We start from the raw sequence: 19474 nt of genomic DNA, 5'->3' as shown, positions 1-19474 counted from the left end.
ATAGGGTTTCCAAGGAGTGGCTGGTGGATTCAAACTGCCAACTTTCTGGCTAGCACCTGAGCTCTTAACCACTATGCCACCATGGCTCCTCAGTCTTACCGGCAAGTAGTAAATCCCCTTTAATATCGCTTTCTTCAAATACTCCAACCGACCCAAGAAGGAGTCAGCCAAAACTACCCAAATACCCAATTTACCCCCAAAACAAAACGTTAGCAAAGTCATTCAGGAGTTGAGACGGGAAAGAAGGCTGATCTATCCTCCCTTCCCTAGATTTTTATTAAGGACTCTAATCATGAAGACTGAATTCCATTTCATCACAACAATATTTACAAAGATGGAAACCTGATGACACAGTGGCTAAGAGCTCTGCAGCTAACCAAAAAGTCAGTACTTCGATTCTACCAGCCACTCTTTGGAAACTCTATGGGGCAGTTCTACCCTGTACTATAGGGTCACTATGAGTCGGAATTGATGGGTTTGGCTTGGTTTTTTTATTTAGAAAGCTACTTTACCAAGAAATGTTAGTCACACTTTTTTCTGACATATTTATAACCTGCATCCTAACCCTCCATCTCTTCAAACTCCCAAACGTACAACAACCTTGACCAAGTTCTGATTTCAAGAATCAAGGATGAATCCTGTGCAGAAATCACTGCAACGCCAATGAGAACTGGCAATTATTTTTACAACTGAAACACACTGTTAACACTGGTTATCCCTGGGAGGTAGAACTTAAGGAGTATTTTCACTTTCCTCAAATACTTCAGCTATTGAGGGCTATTCGTCAAACATTCATGAAATACACACAGCCCTATGCCAGAGTTAGGAGGTAGAATAAAAATAAAACTCCGGTGAAGCATACAGTCTAGATTTGCATTAGCACTCTGGCCATTTAAAGTAATTAAAATTAAATAAAATTAAAGATTCCATTTCTCAGTCCCACTGGCTGCATTACAGCACATGGTTAGTAGTAGCTATAGTACTGGACAATCATCAAGTTTACCGGACAGGCCGACCTAGAAGAAGCCCTGATGCTAACTCAGACCTTGGACACTGGTGGGGAATCTGGGAAAGGCTCCTGGGAAGACATGGGCTTGAGATGGGTACTGAAGCGAGCATTCCGGGCGGGCTGATGGCAATGTGCCATTGGCCCTGGCCTTCAGGAACATGCCTACCAAACTTCCACGGCTGTCCCCCAAGACCCAAAAGCAAATACTTCAAGGAGGCATTATAGAAATGAATGGGAGATAGGTTTGATTGCATTTTGCCAAGATAAGCTTAGATAAAAATACCCTGAAGTGAAAAAAAGAAACCAGCAACTATATTATAAAGTCCAATTAGGATCTCACTAAACAGAAGGAAGGGAAAATGGAGCTAGCATGAAACTGCTAGGTCATTCTGGAAATCTTTAACAGGTAAGCCAAACTAGGGATCAAGGGGACAAACCAAAGAATGCACTATGCCCATCCAAATACCTTTCAGTAGGAGAAACATTTCCCAATAATCAAGGTCAATATGTGAAATCACAGGCGAATAACCTCATATTAAAAAAACAAGTAGGACTACAGAGAGAGAGAGAGAGGACGAACACACACAGAACCAGTCAGGTACATCTATATCACAACTTGGTACTTTCTAAAGGAGTGGGGGAAGGGGAGAAAAGAATTGTTTTACTCTTTCCTTGGAATCCTTTGTCTATGCCACCTAGCATGTACTGCCTCCATTTCCTCATCGGTAAAACCGGTATAAGGATAACACCTATTCCACAGGGTTGTTATGAAGATTCCTTGTGTTAATACATGTAAAGTGGCACTGAAAAAGAATTAAGTAAATATTCGCTATTATCATCATCATCACAGGAGTCAACAACCTTCTCTGAAGATTTAGTTTAACGTGCCTGAAAGTAAAAAGATTTCCCTGAGGGTAAGCTCACAGGGGAAAGGGATGTTGTGCACTGGGAGGGGGATTTTAAAGAGTCCAGTCTCATAGTCTCAAGCTAAGCGAGCTATACGGACACCTCCCAAACAGGTCTATGGACTATGCATAATGCCCAAAGCCACAGGGACAGCTGCCAGAACGTCTGCAAGCTTTAGGGTTTAGCTGTGACCCCCTAATATATTGGCTCGGGATATGAATGTTCATTTTTTCCAGAAATCTGTGTCGTCCCCCAGCTAGACCGTGCTATACTTCATTCAAGCATTAACGAGGCACCATGACAGGTCAGGCACTTTACTACACAAAGTGGAAAACAAAAAAGAACATATGCCTGCCTAGCTTGGAGAAGTAGGAGACAACTATTTTCCACTTCAGGAATTTCTCCTGCAGGTACATTCTCACATATGCAAAATAATGTATGTCCACCAAGTTTTCTCTACTGCACTGACTGCACAGGCAAAAAACTGGAAACAAATCATTAATGTCCATCATTGAAGACAGGCTAAACAAATTAGGATGTATCTGTACGACGGAATACCATGAGGCTGTAAAAAAGAATGAGAAAGCTCCCTTTGTACTAATAAAGCAGTCTCTCTCAAAATATTAGGTGAAAAGAGGAAGACAAAGAACAGTAATTACAACAACTTAACTACCATTTGTGTAAAAAGGGGTCATTGCTTTGTTATTGTCAAGTCAATTCTGAGTCAAGGCAACCCCAGGTGTGCAGAGTAGAACTGCTCCATAGGGTTTTCAAGGCTGTGACCTTTCAGAAGCAGATTGCTGGGCCTGTCTTCTGAGGTACCTCTGGGTAGATCTGAGCTGCCAACCTTTTGGTTAGTAGTTCAGCACTTCATCATTTCGCCACCCAGGAACTCCTAAAAAGGAGTTATACATACCTATAATTGCTTGGCTGTAAGTACGTAAAATATCCCTGAAAGGAAAAAAAGAAACTGGTAAAACATCATTGCCTCTGAAAAGGAAAACTGGGTGACAGACACAGAGCTAAGGTAACAGTACTTGGTATTTTGTGACTACTGATGCAGAACCATGTGACCATATATCACTAGGCAAAAACAAGTGATCAGTGTAACACCACCAGCAAAATGCTAATGAAACAAAATATTGGTGAGGAAGGCCTCAGAAAATCCCCGACACTGGAGAGGATGTAGAAGGATGAACAGGGAATTCACCAATCAGAGAGGCGGGTAGAGCACTCTAGCAGGAGGAACCAGCTCGATCAAACACCAAACCAAACCAGTTGCCATCCTGCCAATTCTGATTCATAGCGACCCTGTAGGACAGAGTAGAACTGCCCCACAGGGTGTCCTAGGCTGTAATCTTTACCAGAGCAGATCTCCAGGTCTTTTCTCCCCAGAGTTTCCAGTTAGCAGCCCAGCGCTGAACCATTGCACCACCAGGGCTCCTGTCTGATTAAATACCTGTCCACATATAATTGGCGCTGGCCTGTGGCAAAGTCTGCCCCAGTCGATGTAAAATGAGAATAAGAAACATACTTCATATACAGCCAACTGCCTTGGGAAAGGCTGTCTTTTACACCGATATTGGATCCTAGTTTTTAGGCAATCCTGTCGGAATACTTTTTCTTTCTTTAATGCTCTCCTTGGCAAAAGTAAAAACTGGCAAACTTATATCAGTTTTCCTACCACCATATTCTTCAAATGCTCTGTAAAAGACAAGCCTAGGGACTAACGACACATGAGCCAGCTATTACTTTGGGCCTCTTAAATGCACTATGTCTTTTCATATGCATGGTGATCACAGGAGTAGACATCACTAAAACCAAAAAACCAAACTCGTCAAGTGGATTCTGACTCACTAAACCCCCATGTATTACAGAGTAGAACAACTCCATAAGGTTTTCTTGGCTGTATGCCTTATGGAAGCTGATTGCCAGGCCTTTCTTCTGCGGTGCCACTGGATACATTTGAACCACCAAACTTTAGAATAGTAGATGAGTGCAAACCATTTGCACCACCCAGGGACCCCGACACTATTTATACTCCCCTTTTTATGGTGGCGCAGTGGTTAAACACTCAGCTGCTAGCCAAAAGGTTGGTGGTTTGAACCCACTAGCCGCTCTGCAGGAGGAAGATGTTCCATAAAGATTTATATCCTTGGAATCCCTATAGGGCAGTTTTCCTCTGTCCTATGGGGTCCCTATGAGTAGGAATCAACTGGAGGGCACAGGTTTGGTTTTCTTTAATAGATGAAGTACCTGAGGTACCAAGAGTTTAAATGCCTTGTCCAATGGGTGCAGAGCGGATGGGTGACTGGGTCTCAGAGCCAGGCCCTACTTCACGCTGAGAGAGAGTAACAGAAGCCTCAATCTGAATACTGGGAATACCAAACAAACCTCAACTGCTATTTGGCCTATGACCTGCAGTTAACTTTTAGATGTGTGAGATGCTCACTGATAAAACCCTAAAACTGACTGGTACCTGCAGGCAAGTCACAAGCTGTACAAAGACCAAGGGATAACAAATCAATAGCAAGTGCTGCTCCACTGACCAGAAATTTCATCATGCTGCCTTTGTAACACTAACGTGCAGGCAGGAGTCCCCGAATGTTTAAATTAGCCAAATTGTTCTCTTTCATTCTCCCAGCAAACTGAGAGGTTTCCTAATTTTCCAGAGTTTTCACGTTCACACTTGGCATTTAATTCTCAAAAAAAAAAAAAAGCCTTTATGGCAGACAGAGTAGGTACTTAGGCCCATTTCACAAGCAAGAGATCCCAAATTTAAGGAATTTATCAATGACCTCTCCAAGGCAACAAAGCTGGTAAGAAGCAAAATGTACTTCCCGCTGTATCCTCTGAGAAATCCCACGAGTCTAAAGAACTGTAAAAGGCTCCAACAGCTTTATCCTGGTTTTTCTCTCTTAAAAATTCATATCTTTATTCAACAAACACCGTGCTCCTGTTGATGGGTCAGGCCCTGTTCATGGTGATGGTTATACAGCAGAAACAAAACACAGCCCTCCATCCCCAAACCAAAAAAAAAAAACAAACCCACGACCATCCAGTTCATTCTGAACCATAGTAACCCTAGAGGACAGAGCAGAACTGCCCCACAGGTTTTCCAAGGAGCAGCTGGTAGATTTGAACTGGCAACCTTTTTGTTTAGCAGACCTTTTTGTTTAGCAGACCTTTTTGTTTAGCAGCCATAGCGCTTAATCACTGCACCACCACGGGCTCCCCCCAACCCCCCGGAGCTCTCAAAACTCAATTCTGCAATTTCTTCCTGAGGCCTCTGGCATTGCAAATGAACTTCAGGTGGCCTGATACACTTCCCCAGGAGGGAAAGAACGACTGGTAAGTACATATGTATGCAAATATCTTGTTAAACAACAATAAAAAGAAACCGGGTAAACTTGAAAATCTCCACATTAGTCCTTATTCAAGCTAAAGCGGGAACTTGGACCACTTTCTTCAGAAGTTCTTTCTCGTAATAAGATGGAATCTGTCTTCCTAGTCAACGCATTCTTGCATTGAAATGTTTAGTCACACTTAATTCTTTAAGATACGATCGGAAAAAAATCAGGCCACTGGTCCTCTAAATTTTTTACTTTCTGGTACAGAAACAGGCTGTTCCTTGTGTTACCTGTAAGGGAAGAATTGCTTTTGTTTTATAAATGGTGTATAAATTCTCTGAGGGAGAAGGTGTCATGGTTTGTATAACTGGTACTCTACAAGTCGTTTCAAATAAGGGTTGAATTAGGTGGGGAGGGGACTAAAACTTGCCACCCTATATCTCTATCCCCTGGAGCTACAAAGAACTAGTTTGTTCTCTCTTCTGCCTACCCCAAAATCCACTGCCCTCAAGTTGATTCCAACTCATAGCAACACTACAGGACAGAGTAGAACTGTCCCACAGGGTTTCCAAGGCTGTAATCTACAGAAGCAGACTGTTGTATCTTTCTCCCACAGAGTGGCTGGTGGGTTCCAACTGCTGACCATTCAGTGAGCAGACAAGCACTTTAACTACTGTGCCACCAGGGCTCCTTCCTCTTCTGCCTAATAGTCCTTAATTATTTAAAGATTTTTGGCCCCAAAAAGGGAAGACATAACTAACTTCATGGCTATTCCTGACTGTGACGAAAGAAGAAAAAGTAAAAGACCAACGGCTCCTTTCTCAAAACTACCACAGATAGGGGAAAAAATCTCAATGAAAACAGGAGCGACTTTGCTCCAGAGCCAGACTGCCTCCTTACTAACTACTAGCAAGTCCCCTCTGGAAGCCTCAGTTCCCATTTAGGAAATGAAAACAACACAGTGAAACCTGTGAGAGCTGGAACTCGCCAGGACCGGCTTGTTTTTCCAGGTCTCGCAAGTTTTCCGCCTTTGACAGGGCGCAGTCGTACATACCACTTTTCTATTGCTCATTTTAGTGGAAAATATTAAATATTTCCATTTTCTTTCTGACAAGTTTCCGCCTTACACAGGTTTTGGCTTTCACAGATTTTACAGACCAACCTACCTCAGAGGGCTATTGTGAGGAGAAAGAGGTGGTAACATTTAGCAGTGTTCCAGCCCTCGATAAGCATAGTATTGCTATTGATTTGTAACACTGTTATTAGTTAATTTGTATTGTGGCTCTAAGGAGCCTTCATAGCACAATGGTTAAGTGCTCCTCAGCTGCTAATTGAAAGGTCGGTGGTTCAAACCCATCAATGGCTCCGGGGGAAAAAAGACCTGGCCATATCTTACAAGATTAATTTGATGACCACAGCTTCATAGCTTTAACTTTGTGTTAAAGCATAATATAAATAAAGAAAAGATATATCTACCAAAAAAAAGATACAGCCTAGGAAAATGTTCTACTCTGTCAGATGGGATCACTATGAATTGGAATCGACTTGAAGGCACACAACAACGATCTAAGAAAGGGTCACTGCCCTTCCTTCAAAGGTACTAGAGTAGATCTTGCCATTACTAATTTATTGACTTTTCAGCTCAATTTCTCCTTCATATGTTTGTGAGAAAAAAACCATACATAATTCCAATACACTGCAAAAATTTTAACTTTTTTTTTTGCAGAATCAAAATGAGTAAAGTTCATTGTAGAAAACTTAGAAAAACTCAGAAAATAGTTCAACACCCAAAATCCTACAGAGATAACTACTGTTAGCACTTTGATATATTTCTTCCACATTTTTCCCCCATATATATCTTCAAAAGTAACTGGAATCGCACTGTTTATAGTTCGATATCCTGCTTTTTCTCATATTTAATTTTATTTTGTGTGCGTTTTCCCATGTCAAGTATTCCCAAAACATCCTTTTTTAATGACTCCATACTTTTCCATAAAGCAACCATTCCCCTAAAATTAAGACACTTAGATTGTTTCTGTTTTTCCCATTTATAAACATCACGGCAGCTAACATCCTTGTATACATATCTTGGTTCACATCTCTATGTCTATTGCCTAGATTCCTATAAGTAGATCAGTGATTGTCTGTCTCTTGAAATATTGCCAAATTCTTTCCCGAAAGTTCACAGGAAGGCAGTCTGAGTACCAGGCCCATTACAATCACACCAGCAGCAAGCCTTATCCATTCATCTTAATGCCCTGCAAACTGAGAAGAAAATAAACTGGAACTATACCACAAATAGGAAAGACCTATTAATAAAAAAGGCTTTCACACTTGTGGTACTTTATGAATTTATCCCATTCTTTATCAGGTATAGGACCTTAAACAAACTTGGAAAAGTTTTAAATATCCCTAAACATTCCCATTTTTGTGTTAAATGTCAAGTCATGACTTCAGTGCCTTACATACACAGGCTCTCCAATAGTTACCAATTTATTACGAAGAATGATGTGCAAAAGGAAGTTAGGCCCCATCATATGAAAAAGGCTCTGCATGACATGCAGAAATTCAGAAAGCTACACTTAAGATTTATGTACTTTGCTACATGTAACTTGTATCTTAATTTAAAAAATAAATAAAAACTTGTAAGAAGACAATCTGTATACAACATGCATTCCTTGCATACACCAAAACCCAAAATCAAATCCTTAATTCTTCAAGATATATCACAGTGCCTCCAACTCACAGTGACCCTGTAGGACAGAGCAGAACTGCCCCACAGGGTTTCCAAGGCCGTGATCTTTACAGACACAGACTGGCTCATCTTTCTCCTGCGGGGTGGCTGAATGGTTAGCAGCCGAGCACTTTAGCCACTTCGCCACCAAGGCTCCTTCCTTGTATACACACACCCCATCAAATCACCAACTACTATGGCTAAAGCTACCACTTCTAAGCCTGTGTGGCTGTTGACGAATACTGGGCATATGCCAGCAGCAAGACTCACTCCCATGGCAGTCAGCGGCCTTCTCTCCTCCTTTCCTCATACATCAGAGGTTTGATCTGTGTTCTTTAACTGACCGATCGACCAGAGGATGATATTTCCTACAGGTCGTCGGCATTCAAAAAGTATTCAGTTATTTCAGGTCATTAAAAATGGTATCACAAAGGCAGCATCCACCAGTCTGCTATCTAAAAACTCAACAGGCATTTTGGAAAAATGAAGACCTAGTGATACTTTTTAATCGCCAAGCATTTAGGTACGCTATTCCCAGTGAAACAACTCCTTTGATGGGAAAGCCACTGTAGTTGAAGAGGCAGATTTCAAGAATCTCATAATCTCGTATTAATGCAGTGCTGACTTTCATTTGTACACAATCAATTTGTTACCGAACAAAGAACCCTTTTTAATTGCCCACGGCAATTAACAGTAATCATTTTCCTTTGTCTTATTCCTAAGCAGTGCAGGCTGCAATAGATGAAGCCACAGTTTTGACCTTTCTTTTAAATAAAGATGCAAAAAAGCACCAAACCAAACCCACTGCCATGAAGTCAATTCTGACTCATAGCAAGCAACCCTACGGGACATGGAAGAACTGCCCCATAGGGTTTCCCAGCCTGTAATCTTTACAGGAGCAGGCTGCCACATCTTTCTCCCACGGAGCAGATGACGAGTTCAGACTGCTGATCTTTCGGTTAGCAGCCGAGTGCTTTAACCACTGCACCACCAGGGCTCCTCAAAGAAGCACAATTCAACAATATTTCAAAAAACATATTTACACTTCAGGAAGTATTAGCTGTAGCTTGCCAACACACCTGCACCTCAACATTCTTAAAAGACTGCAATTCAAAAAGTTATTAAACAGGGGGCACTGGGGCTACTTTAATGGTGGAATGATTTGGAAAAGGTAGCAAGAATGGCTGCACAACTTGAAGAAAGCAGTCATTGCTAATGAATCGTACATGTAGAAACTGTTGAGATAGCGTATGTTTTGTTATACATATTTCCACGACACAATTTTTTTAAAGTTATTAAATACCTTAAACTAAAAACATGCCCTAAAGTCTTCTTTAAATCAAATAACACTTTAGCTTAACTAGTAAAGAATGTCTGTCTTGAGCACTATGCTCTTTTAAGAATGATCTCTACAGAAGTGAACTGACAAAAACTACTAGAAAGATTAGACAGGAAACTTAGGGGGTGGTGAGTTTATTTTATTGAGAGAGGAACAATTCAGAAAAGGAAGAATGGTCACACAATCTCACTTTGAAGAGTGGCGTCTGGGGTCTTAAACGCTAGCAAGCAGCCATCTAAGATCCATCAATTGGTCTCAACCCACCTGGATCAAAGGAGAATGAAGAACACCAAGGTCACATGATAACTATAAGCCCAAGAGACAAAAAGGACCGCATGAACTAGAGACTTACATCATCCTGAGACCAGAAGAACTAGATGGTGCCCGGCTACAACTGATGACTGCCCTGACAGGGAACACAACAGAGAACACCTGAGGGAGCAGGAGAGCAGTGGGATGCAGACCCCAAATTCTCATAAAAAGACCAGACTTAATCGTCTGACTGAGACTAGAAGAATCCCGGCGGTCATCGTCCCCAAACCTTCTGTTGGCCCAGGACAGGAACCATACCCGAAGACAACTCATCAGACATGGAAGAGACTGGACAATGGGTTGGAGAGAGATGCTGATGAAGAGTGAGCTACTTGTATCAGGTGGACACTTGAGACTGTGTTGGCACCTCCTGTCTGGAGGGGAGATGGAAGGGTAGAAAGGGTTAGAAACTGGCAAAACGGTCATGAAAGGAGAGACTGGAGGGAGGGAGCGGGCTGACTCATTAGGGGGAGAGTAAATGGGAGAATGCAGTAAGGTGTATATGAGTTTTTGTGTGACAGACTGACTTGATTTGTAAACTTTCACTTAAAGCACAATAAAAATTATTAAAAAAAAAAACTCCCAACCAAAAATAATAATAAAACAACAAAAAAAGAAAGGAGAATGAAGAACATCAAGGACACAAGGTAATTACGAGCCCAAGAGACAGAAAGGGCCACATGAACCAGAGACTACATCATCCTGAGACCAGAAGAACTAGATGGTGCCCAGCTACAACCAATGACTGCCCTGACAGGGAACACAACACTGAACACCTGAGGAAGCAGGAGAGCAGTGGGATGCAGACCCCAAATTCTCAAAAAAATACCAGACTTAATGGTCTGACTGAGACTGGAAGGACCCCGGTGGTCACGGCCCCCAGACCTTCTGTTGCCCCAGGACAGGAACCATTCCCGAAGCCAACTCTTCAGACTGTGGATTGGACTGGACAATGGGTTGGAGAGGGATGCTGATGAGGAGTGAGCTTCTTGGATCAGGGGACACTTGAGGCTATGTTGGCACCTCCTGCCTGGAGGGGAGATGAGAGGGTAGAGGGGGTTAGAAGCTGGCGAAATGGACACGAAAAGAAAGAGTGGAGGAGAGCAGGCTGTCTCATTAGGGGGAGAGTAATTGGGAGTATGTAGCAAGGTGTATATTAAGTTTTTATGTGAGAGTCTGACTTGATTTGTAAACTTTCACTTAAAGCACAATAAAAATTATAAAAAAAAATGGTTACACAACTTGAAAAATGTAATTAATGTCACTGAATGTGCGTGCAGAAATTGCTGAAATATGTTTTGCTGTGTATATTCTCAATAACAAAAAATAAGTATCTAAAAGTTATTAAAGTATTACAGTGAGCACAACACTAATAACTGAAGGGCAATGTATATTTCCATCTGAACATACCTACTTGCCTAGAGAGGTTTCTCAGATGAAGAAAATCTATTAAGAACTTCCCAGATATTTTTCTAGTTGTTAAAGAAAATACGGATTTAAGGAGTCATTACGTGACCAAACACTTCCAACTTCTTTCTATCAGACAAGTTTACCTGTTATACTCGGGTTAGAATCCAGGTCAGAAATACTCACTTTTTCAGTATGCTGGCTAGAAAGACAAGTTGGTACTGCAGCTGTAAAATTTTTTCCAAACACTGTGATATGGAACCTACCACGTGCAGTCTCTGAATATGAAAACCTTTTAGAGTATCAATACGGGGCTGCCTTCCAATTAGGTGAGGAGCCCTAGTGGCACAGTGCTTAAGCGCTCAGGTGCTAACCAAGAGGTTAGCAAACCCACCAGATCTGTCAGTCTGCTTCCATAAAGATTACAGCCTTAGAAACTCTATGGGGCAGTTCTACTCTGTCCTATAGATCACGATGAGTCGATATTGACTCAACTGGCAATGGGTTTTTTGGAATTGTTTACAACTGACTATAAATTCCTCAAGGGAAGAAACTATAGCTTATTCTTATGTCCCAGAGAAGCAGGGCAGCCTAATAAAATAAGCACAAATTTTGAATCTGATTTCGTAACAGAGCCCTACCACGTATTAGCTTGTCACTCTGGGCAAGTTAAGTCCCTTCCGATGCAGAAAAGTATGTGAATTAAATGCTAGCCAGGAGAGCATGCCCTCCCAGAGTGTAAACCCGAAAAATGGCCATTATAGTTCTTGCACACATCTTAGAAAAATAGCTCTGTCACCTGTTTGGACTCAATCAGTAAAATATGTGGTGGGGTGGGATATAAAAGACACATGAGAGGGTTTCCAGCCTCAAGGAGTTCACATTCTAGAGAGTAAAGACAATCAAGTAAAATCAGCTATAAAATAAGGTGGAATGGCAATCACCTAGTATAATCCCTTCACTTTTCAAATGAAGAAACTGAGATCCCAGGAAGTGAAGAACGATTTGGCTGAAGTCACACTGTGAGCAAGTGGGAGGGCCAGAGCCAGGGCCCAGGTTTCTTCATCATCAATTCAATGTTTTTTACACCATAGTAAGCCGCCTCTCAAGCATTCAAATTCAATTACCAAGTGCAAATATTATCACAGTGACCAGCAAAAGGACATTTTCCAAGTAAGAATGCAGGGACACTAAGAAAGCAAAAGGGGTGTGAAGATACCTGCAGATATGTAATACAACAGCTGCATTTCCTGCCAAGTCCATAAAATGGAAATATTAGTTTCAATAGAGGAAGATGAAGGAGATAGGGAAGTCTGGCTATCCTCAACTAAAATAAAGATTACTTTCCTGTGATGATGCTTCATCGCGCCAAGTACCTGGTTCTCTGCTACCATAGCAACTTAATGGTGTTTCTTGATATCAGAAAAGCAAATAAAACAAAAATTCAATGGACAAGTGCCAAAAGTTATTTGCCAAAAGTTATTTGCAAGAACACTTCATAAATGAAGCCTGACACAGCACTGCATCCAAAGTGAAATCGAAATAAACTTTTGGGAAAAGGAACACGAATGATATGTTTGCATTTCTTAATACCAGCAATTCAAGTGCTATTCAGATCACTGCTATTGAGAGCCTAGGTCAACAATGACTCAGCTTGAAAAATTCCATATTGCTTTTAAAAGAGGTACACGGTTTTGGTAATGCAGCTAATACGATCTGGGGCCCCCCTCCCCCAAATTATAAACTAACTTCTAGGTGAGTGGGTGAAACAGAGGCAGTATTTATTTCATACCTGTAAAGTACACAACAGAGGTGATCCAGCTCATTCTACTGCATTTCCAGGAGAAGGGCCCTTGCTCCAATTTGGGGTATACCCTTACAGGACCTGATGAGAAGCTGGGGGGAGGGGGGTACCAGGTACCCAGTGCTATTTCCAGACCTAACCTTGTATATGACCCAGAATAACAAAATCTGCAATCAGAGCTGGGGAGCACACCAGCCCTTAGACTAGGAACATGAAGCTCGGAGAAGAGAAAGAATTGTCCAAGGTTCCAACTAATTGGGACAAGGCCTAGACCAGAACGTACATCTCCCGCCCTTTTATCGCGTACTCTTTCTACTACGACATGGAGACTTCACAATGCCTCTTGCAAGCCCTATCTGCAAAATGATGAGCCTAGACTAGGCACTGGCTTTCAAACTGCATTCCTCTGAACCCAAGGGGACTAAGAAGGTATTTCTCTTAGTCACCGTCCCTCTTCAAACAAAGAATCTTCAAGTTTATCTATTTCATACAATGTGGGGGGAAAATTTAAAACACTGGACTAGATAGATCAATAAAATGTCACACTGACTGGGTACATGAAGACATGTTTAGACGGCCAGTTGCTGAATGACAGTAGTCACAGCAGGTCACGAGAAAGCCTTGCAGAAAGTTTAACACCTTTCAGAGCACCACAGTGGACCACAGATGGGAAAGGCAGGCAGACTCTAATGGAGTAGATGACCACTCCCACACTTTCCAATCTCAAACTACACTGACCGGATGCATTTCCCCACCACATATATACTTTGCAACCCAGTATCCACGAGGCCACAGTCGTCTTGTGCAATCCTTAAAACTGACTCACAGAGTCAGGAAGAGGAGGAAGAAATGGAATGTGTGGCTAATTGCCTCCATAAACAACTAAGTACCTCCTTTGCCACGAGACTAGAAGAACTGGATGGTGCCCAGCTACCATTACTGGGCATTTTCACCGAAGAGTCTGTAGAAGAATCCTGATCAAAACAGAGAATACGTAGAACAGAATTTCAAATCCTCATGGTATCCTGACTTTCTGGAGCCACAGAGGCTGCATGAACCCCCAAAACTATTGCCTTGAGATAATCTTTAAATCTTAAACCTTAAACCAAAAATATTCTGTGAAGTCTACTTAAAACCAAACAATAGTTTAGCCTAACAAGTGAAGAATGTCTGCCTTGACCACTATGCTCTTCTAAGAACTATGCAAATGGAATCAAATTGACAAAAGCAGCTCCAGAGATCAGATACGAACCTTACTGGGCAGTGAGTTTACTTCAGAGGGGAAGGAGCAATTCGGAAAAGAAGGGTAAGGATGGCTGCACAACATGAAAAATGTGATCAATGTCACTGAACTGTATACACAAAAATCGTTGAACTGGTTTACGTTCTGCTGTGTATGTTCTCAACAACAAAAATATTTTTAAAAAAGACTGACTTTATGGTGGCCCTGTGTGTATCAGAGTAGAACTGTACTCCAAATGGTTTTCAATGGCTCATTTTTAGGAAGTAGATCACCAGGCTTTTCTTCCAAGGCACCTCTGAGTGGACCAGAACTTCAGCCATTCAGTGAGTAGCCGAGCACTTTAACCATGCAACAGTTCTACTCTGACACACATGGGGTCACCGTTAGTTGGACTCAACTTGACAGCAACCAGTCTACAGCCCTCAACACTCCCAAGCTGCCCTTTGCCAAAAAAATCACCATTAGGTCCATGGCTCTGTACACAGACAACTACCTCCGGTGTCAAAAGGAATGGCTATTTTCTGATTTTTTTACTGTCCTAAATGCCAAGATAAAAGGGGGAGGGGACAGGTTAGGGAGAAAGAGAGAGCCCTCCCCCCGCCCCAAAAAAACAAAACATTAGTTAAAAAAAAAAAAAAGAAGAAAGAGAGGCACTTTGATCAGTCCAATTTCTAATCGTCTTTACAGAGATTTTTCTAGGCAGGGCAAAAGAAAAAAAAACTGTTGTCATCAAGTCGATTTCGACTCATAGTGACCCTACTGGACAGAGTAGAACTGCCCCCACAGGTTTCCAACACTGTAGTCTTTATGTGGGTGGAGAGCCACATCTTTCTCCCACAGAACCTCTGTGAGGTTTGAACCACTGACCTTTCGGTTAGCAGCTGAGTGCTTAACCACCGCGCTACCAGGGGTCTTTAGGGAGGGCAAGAGCCCTCGAAAACACATTACCAGGTTGGAAACAGTTGTCTACTTCCACCTTCACTCCACACCCCACCCCCAACTGCCACATTACTGTTCCAGAAGGCTAAGGCTACCACCTTAGATTTCTGTAGCACCCAATTCCATCATGAGAGCAAATGTCAGTGCTGGGGCTGGAACCTCTGCTCCCATCAGAGAAATGTGACAGTCTTTGGAACACCAGTTAACAGTTGAGAGAAAAAAAGCAGCTCTTTGTTCTCTCTTCTCTTCCTATTATGTCAACCCAAGCTTTGGGCTGGCAGAAACTTCATGCTGCCTGTAATGTTAAGACTCTGGAACGCAGATGTAAGCGGTACTGCACAGTTGTTTTTATTAATTAGTTGTCATTTCCACATTAAGAATAAAAAGCAAAACTACACCAATACAGGGAACACAAACTCTCAAATTCAGAGGATTAATCATGATTCACCAGGCCAAAGATTCACCAACGGAAAGGAGCCAAAATTCTTTAAGTCAACAATGGTGAAAACACATACCAGGGATAATTAAAGTGACCAGACTCTGCTTGTCAGAGACCTTTTTGGAGCTGAAGGAGCTACTATACAACTGCCATCCCTGTCTCATCTAAACTACAAATGCCCTAACAATGATCCAATTCTGTAGCTGACAGTGAACATTTTTAATTTCAAATGCGTTCACACAGAACTATTTCTAAATAAGTGCTGAAATAAACCCAGTTTGATCACAGCTCAGTTAAGAAATAAAGTCCTCCCCAGGAATGTGCCTCACAGCTGGAGGCTGCTTTAATATGCAATCGCCCTTGGCCACTGGGGGGGAGGGGGGCTTTAGATTTCAGAGAGAAAATAAAAAAGCCTAGAACATGCAAAAGATCCCGGCTCCCAAGTTAAGAAAAACAGACGGCTCTTCTGTAAAAACCACTTCTGCCTCCGAATGAATCTTCTAAACCCCCCTCCCAACATAAATAAGATGATTGAACAGGAAAGGGAATTGAGCCACATTTCCCAGGTAATAAAACTGAAAATCCAATCATATCAGCCAGTTTCTGGCAGCCCTTTCTAAACCTACCCAATGGGGTCATTCAAAACGCTTAGGGGAGTGCCAGGCCCCACCCATGCACCCCTGCCACACCAACTGAGCCCCCAAAGCCCCACCTAGATTACCCCAGGCCCTCAGCTCCCATGGCTGGGAGTGCCTGCAATATCAGAGGGCAGAAATCTGAGTGACACTTGGCACTTTCTTTCAACAAAAAACCACAAAGTGCTTTCCAAACCCAGGCCCTCACCATTCTGAAGACCAAGAAACTGAAGCTTTCCTGGGGCAGAGGGTGAAAAAGAAATAAGCCCACACTCCCTCTGCCCCTCCCCAAAGGTCACACTGCAAACCAGAGGCCACTGGATGGGGCAGCTTCTGTAGCCCCAGAGCAGTCAACACACCAAGTGTGGCGCTGCACCCCCTCTAGGAGTGGGGAGAAGTCGAGAAATGGCAGTTCCCCAACCACGCGTAAAACAAAATTATAAATTGTCTGCTGGGGGAAAAAAAAAACACATTACTAAGTTCTCTCCAAGGGTTCTGGCCTGGAGGTGGAAGGGGAGAGGGTACCACTCACTGTCTCTTTAGCTCAGAGAAGGTGAGAAGGAAAGGGAGACAGAGAAGGCAGACTTGGCAGCAGCTGCACTTGCCCCTTTTCCAGAGAGAGGACACAAAGCTGCAAAGCCCAGAGGGCTACACCAATGGGGTGGGCAACAAATGGAGCACAGAAAAGACGACAGGACCACAGAGAGAGCCAAGAGTGAGCCAGCGCCCACCACCAAACTTGGTGGAGGTGGGAGAAATGGGGGAGATACTCCCAGACTCCAGGTAGCAGTAACCAATCCACCACGACCCCCACCCCCCCACCCCACCTATTTGCCCAGACGGCACAATCTCCCCTTGGGATAAAGCTCTCAGGGTCAGGATGCAGGACAGACGGTCTGCACTAAAATCAAAGCCTAGAGAACCTAGGACTGGCCAGCCACTTCATCACCAAAGCTAAGGAACGGAGAGGGAGAAAGACTTGCCTAAAAGAAGGACTCACTCAAGGGGGAATGGGTGGGTCAGCAGTGGGGAACTGGGAAAAGCAGGTCTGATAGGAACTACTTGGGGAGAGAAGGCACCAGACACCCACAAGGGAAAGAAAAGGTAGGGGAGGCAACCAGTCAAAGAAGAACAGAATTGGGCAAGGGGTATCCAAAAGAAGTGTGAATTAAGAACCTATCAAAGAACTGAAGCAGCTCTAAGAAGAAGCTTGCTGGGGTGGGGGAAAGTGTGATAGCAGAAATGGGTGAGAAGACATCTCTAATACTAGACAGAACTGGGGAAAGAGAACTCAAAAAGGAGGTAAGAGGCAGGGCAAAAAGGGAAGGACAGCCACAAAAAAGGACAGCAGCGAGGGTGAGAGCTGGATCAAAATGGTGGGGGAGAAAATGTCAGGTAGAAAACTTCGACTTGAGAGGGAAAAGAAGCTGAGGCAGTTAATAGATTCATATTAAAGAGGACCACTTCAAGAGGGGACAGCAACAAAAAAGTTAAAATGGGTCTAAAACTAAGTGGGCAAATGGACAGCTCCAAAGAGGGTGGGGGGCAGAATCAAGCAAAGGAGGAAAAAGAGCAGGGGCAAAAAAGGATTTGAGGGCAGGTCTGTGAGATGCAAAATGGGAAGGGAATGGGGTGATGAGTAAGACAGAAGTTATCAAAGGTATAGCGAGGTAAACGGCAAATCCAAGGGGGGCCAAAATTAGGAAAGGACCAGGAGCAAAGAGGGAGCCATGTGGCAGATCCCAGGCAAAGAACTGAAGGGGAGGCAGACCAAAGAAAGGGGGGGCAAATGAATGGGACAGCTCAAAAATAATGCCAGAAAGAAAGTGGGGAAGCAAGGAAACCTCAAATACAACATTGGGGACAGGCGTCAGGACCTCAGGACGAAGTGGATGCTGTGAGGAAGAGGAGAAAGATCAGAAAAGAAGTTAACCGCACAAATGAGACAAATACAGGGTCAGAGAAGAGGAGCAGGCTACTTCATGGGAAGGCACAGCGGGGAAAGCCAGCGGGTTTGCCACACAACAAGGTCTGAAACTGGGCAAAGGGCAATGCTGGATGGCAGAAAGGTCTGGAAGAAAGAAAAGGGTCTGAAAGGCAAAAGAAAACAACACATGAGAAAAAAAAGGAAACAAATGTGGTGCATCCAAGTTCCAAGGGGAGCAGGAAGGGTCAGAAAGCAGAGGGGCATCCCCGGAGGTGCGGCAGGATCTGGGAGAGAGCAAGGACAGAACTGCGGGGCAGCAGAAGCCAAGAAGGAGATGGAATGAAGCCCAAGAGGAAGAAGTGGGGTCAGCAGTGCCAAAACGAGCAGGGCGCTGAACCAGGTCTCGATGGGTCTCCAAGGAGGTGGAATCGCAGGTCCTAGAGGGACAGCTCCTGGGGGTGCAACCGATTCAGAGCGAGGGGGAGTCAGCAGGAGGAGGAGATGATGAGAGAAGGCAGCCAGGGACAGATCCGAAGGGCGGTGATAGCAGATTCGGAGAAGAAGCAAAAGGGTCATGGATCTCAAAAGAGGAGAGCCAGAATTAAGGGATGCAGAGGGTCAGAGAGGAGGAGGCGGGTCTCATGAGCACTGCAGAGTCCAGAAGGAGCGAAGAGCATTACTCAGGGCGGAAGAGGGAAGGGGGGGGCGCAGGAGAGAGCAGAGCGGCCGAAGTGGGGGTACAGAGGCAGATAACCCGAGATCCCAAAGGGTGGGGAGAAGGGAAAACCGAGGGGACAGCAGGGCCGGGACGGGCACGTCCGAAGAGAGCCGGGACCTGCGGGCCGGGCCGAGGTGCGGGCGCGGGGGGCTGGGGGGCCGCTCCCTCCCCTCCCCCTCCGGCTCCTCCATTGTTCACGGGCTGCGGGCCCCGCCGTCCCCGCCTCCCCCTGGACCCCGCAGCGGGGCGGCGCCCAGCCTCGCTAGCTCGCGCACTCACCAGCTGGGTGCCCTCAGTGCGGCCCCGGCCCCCGGGATCCCGGCCGCGGCGACGGCGGCCCCGGCGCCATGTTCTGCTGCTCTTCGTCCAGCGGCGGGTGAGGCGGCGGCGGCTCCGGCGGCGGGGGGCCGGGCGGACCCTCCCTCGCGGGCTCCCTCCTCCGCCTCCACCACCTCCTCCTCCTCGTGCCGCGCCGCGGCTCTCCCTCGGGGCGGGGGGCGGGGGGGAAGGGGGAGGGGCGGGAACAGGGGGAGGGCGGACCGGCCTCGCTCGCTCGCTCCCTCACTCCCTCCCTCGCAATGGCGGCGACGGCTGCGACCGCGGCGCCTCCTTTCTGCGGCCGCCGCTCCCGCACGCGCGCCCCCACTACTGCGCGTGCGCGGCGCGGGGACCGCTGCAGGGGGATAACGGCCCCTGGGTGCGCGCCGCGAGG

General features: G+C 44.7%; 1 protein-coding gene across 1 annotated transcript in view; it reads right to left on the bottom strand.

The window, feature by feature from the left end:
• The window catches only part of ARHGAP35 (Rho GTPase activating protein 35), a 137118-nt gene extending 117962 nt beyond the window's left edge, over nt 1–19156 (bottom strand). The window contains exon 1 of the mRNA XM_064293877.1: nt 19042–19156. The gene's annotated coding sequence lies outside the window, so the exon portion shown is untranslated. The remainder of the gene's footprint in view (nt 1–19041) is intronic.
• Nucleotides 19157–19474: the final 318 nt, after the last annotated feature.

Source organism: Loxodonta africana, chromosome 11 (assembly GCF_030014295.1).
Source record: "Loxodonta africana isolate mLoxAfr1 chromosome 11, mLoxAfr1.hap2, whole genome shotgun sequence".
Classification (NCBI taxonomy): Eukaryota; Metazoa; Chordata; class Mammalia; order Proboscidea; family Elephantidae; genus Loxodonta; species Loxodonta africana.
The sequence above is the reverse complement of the archived record's forward strand: the minus strand, read 5'-3'. Positions and strand labels throughout refer to the sequence as shown.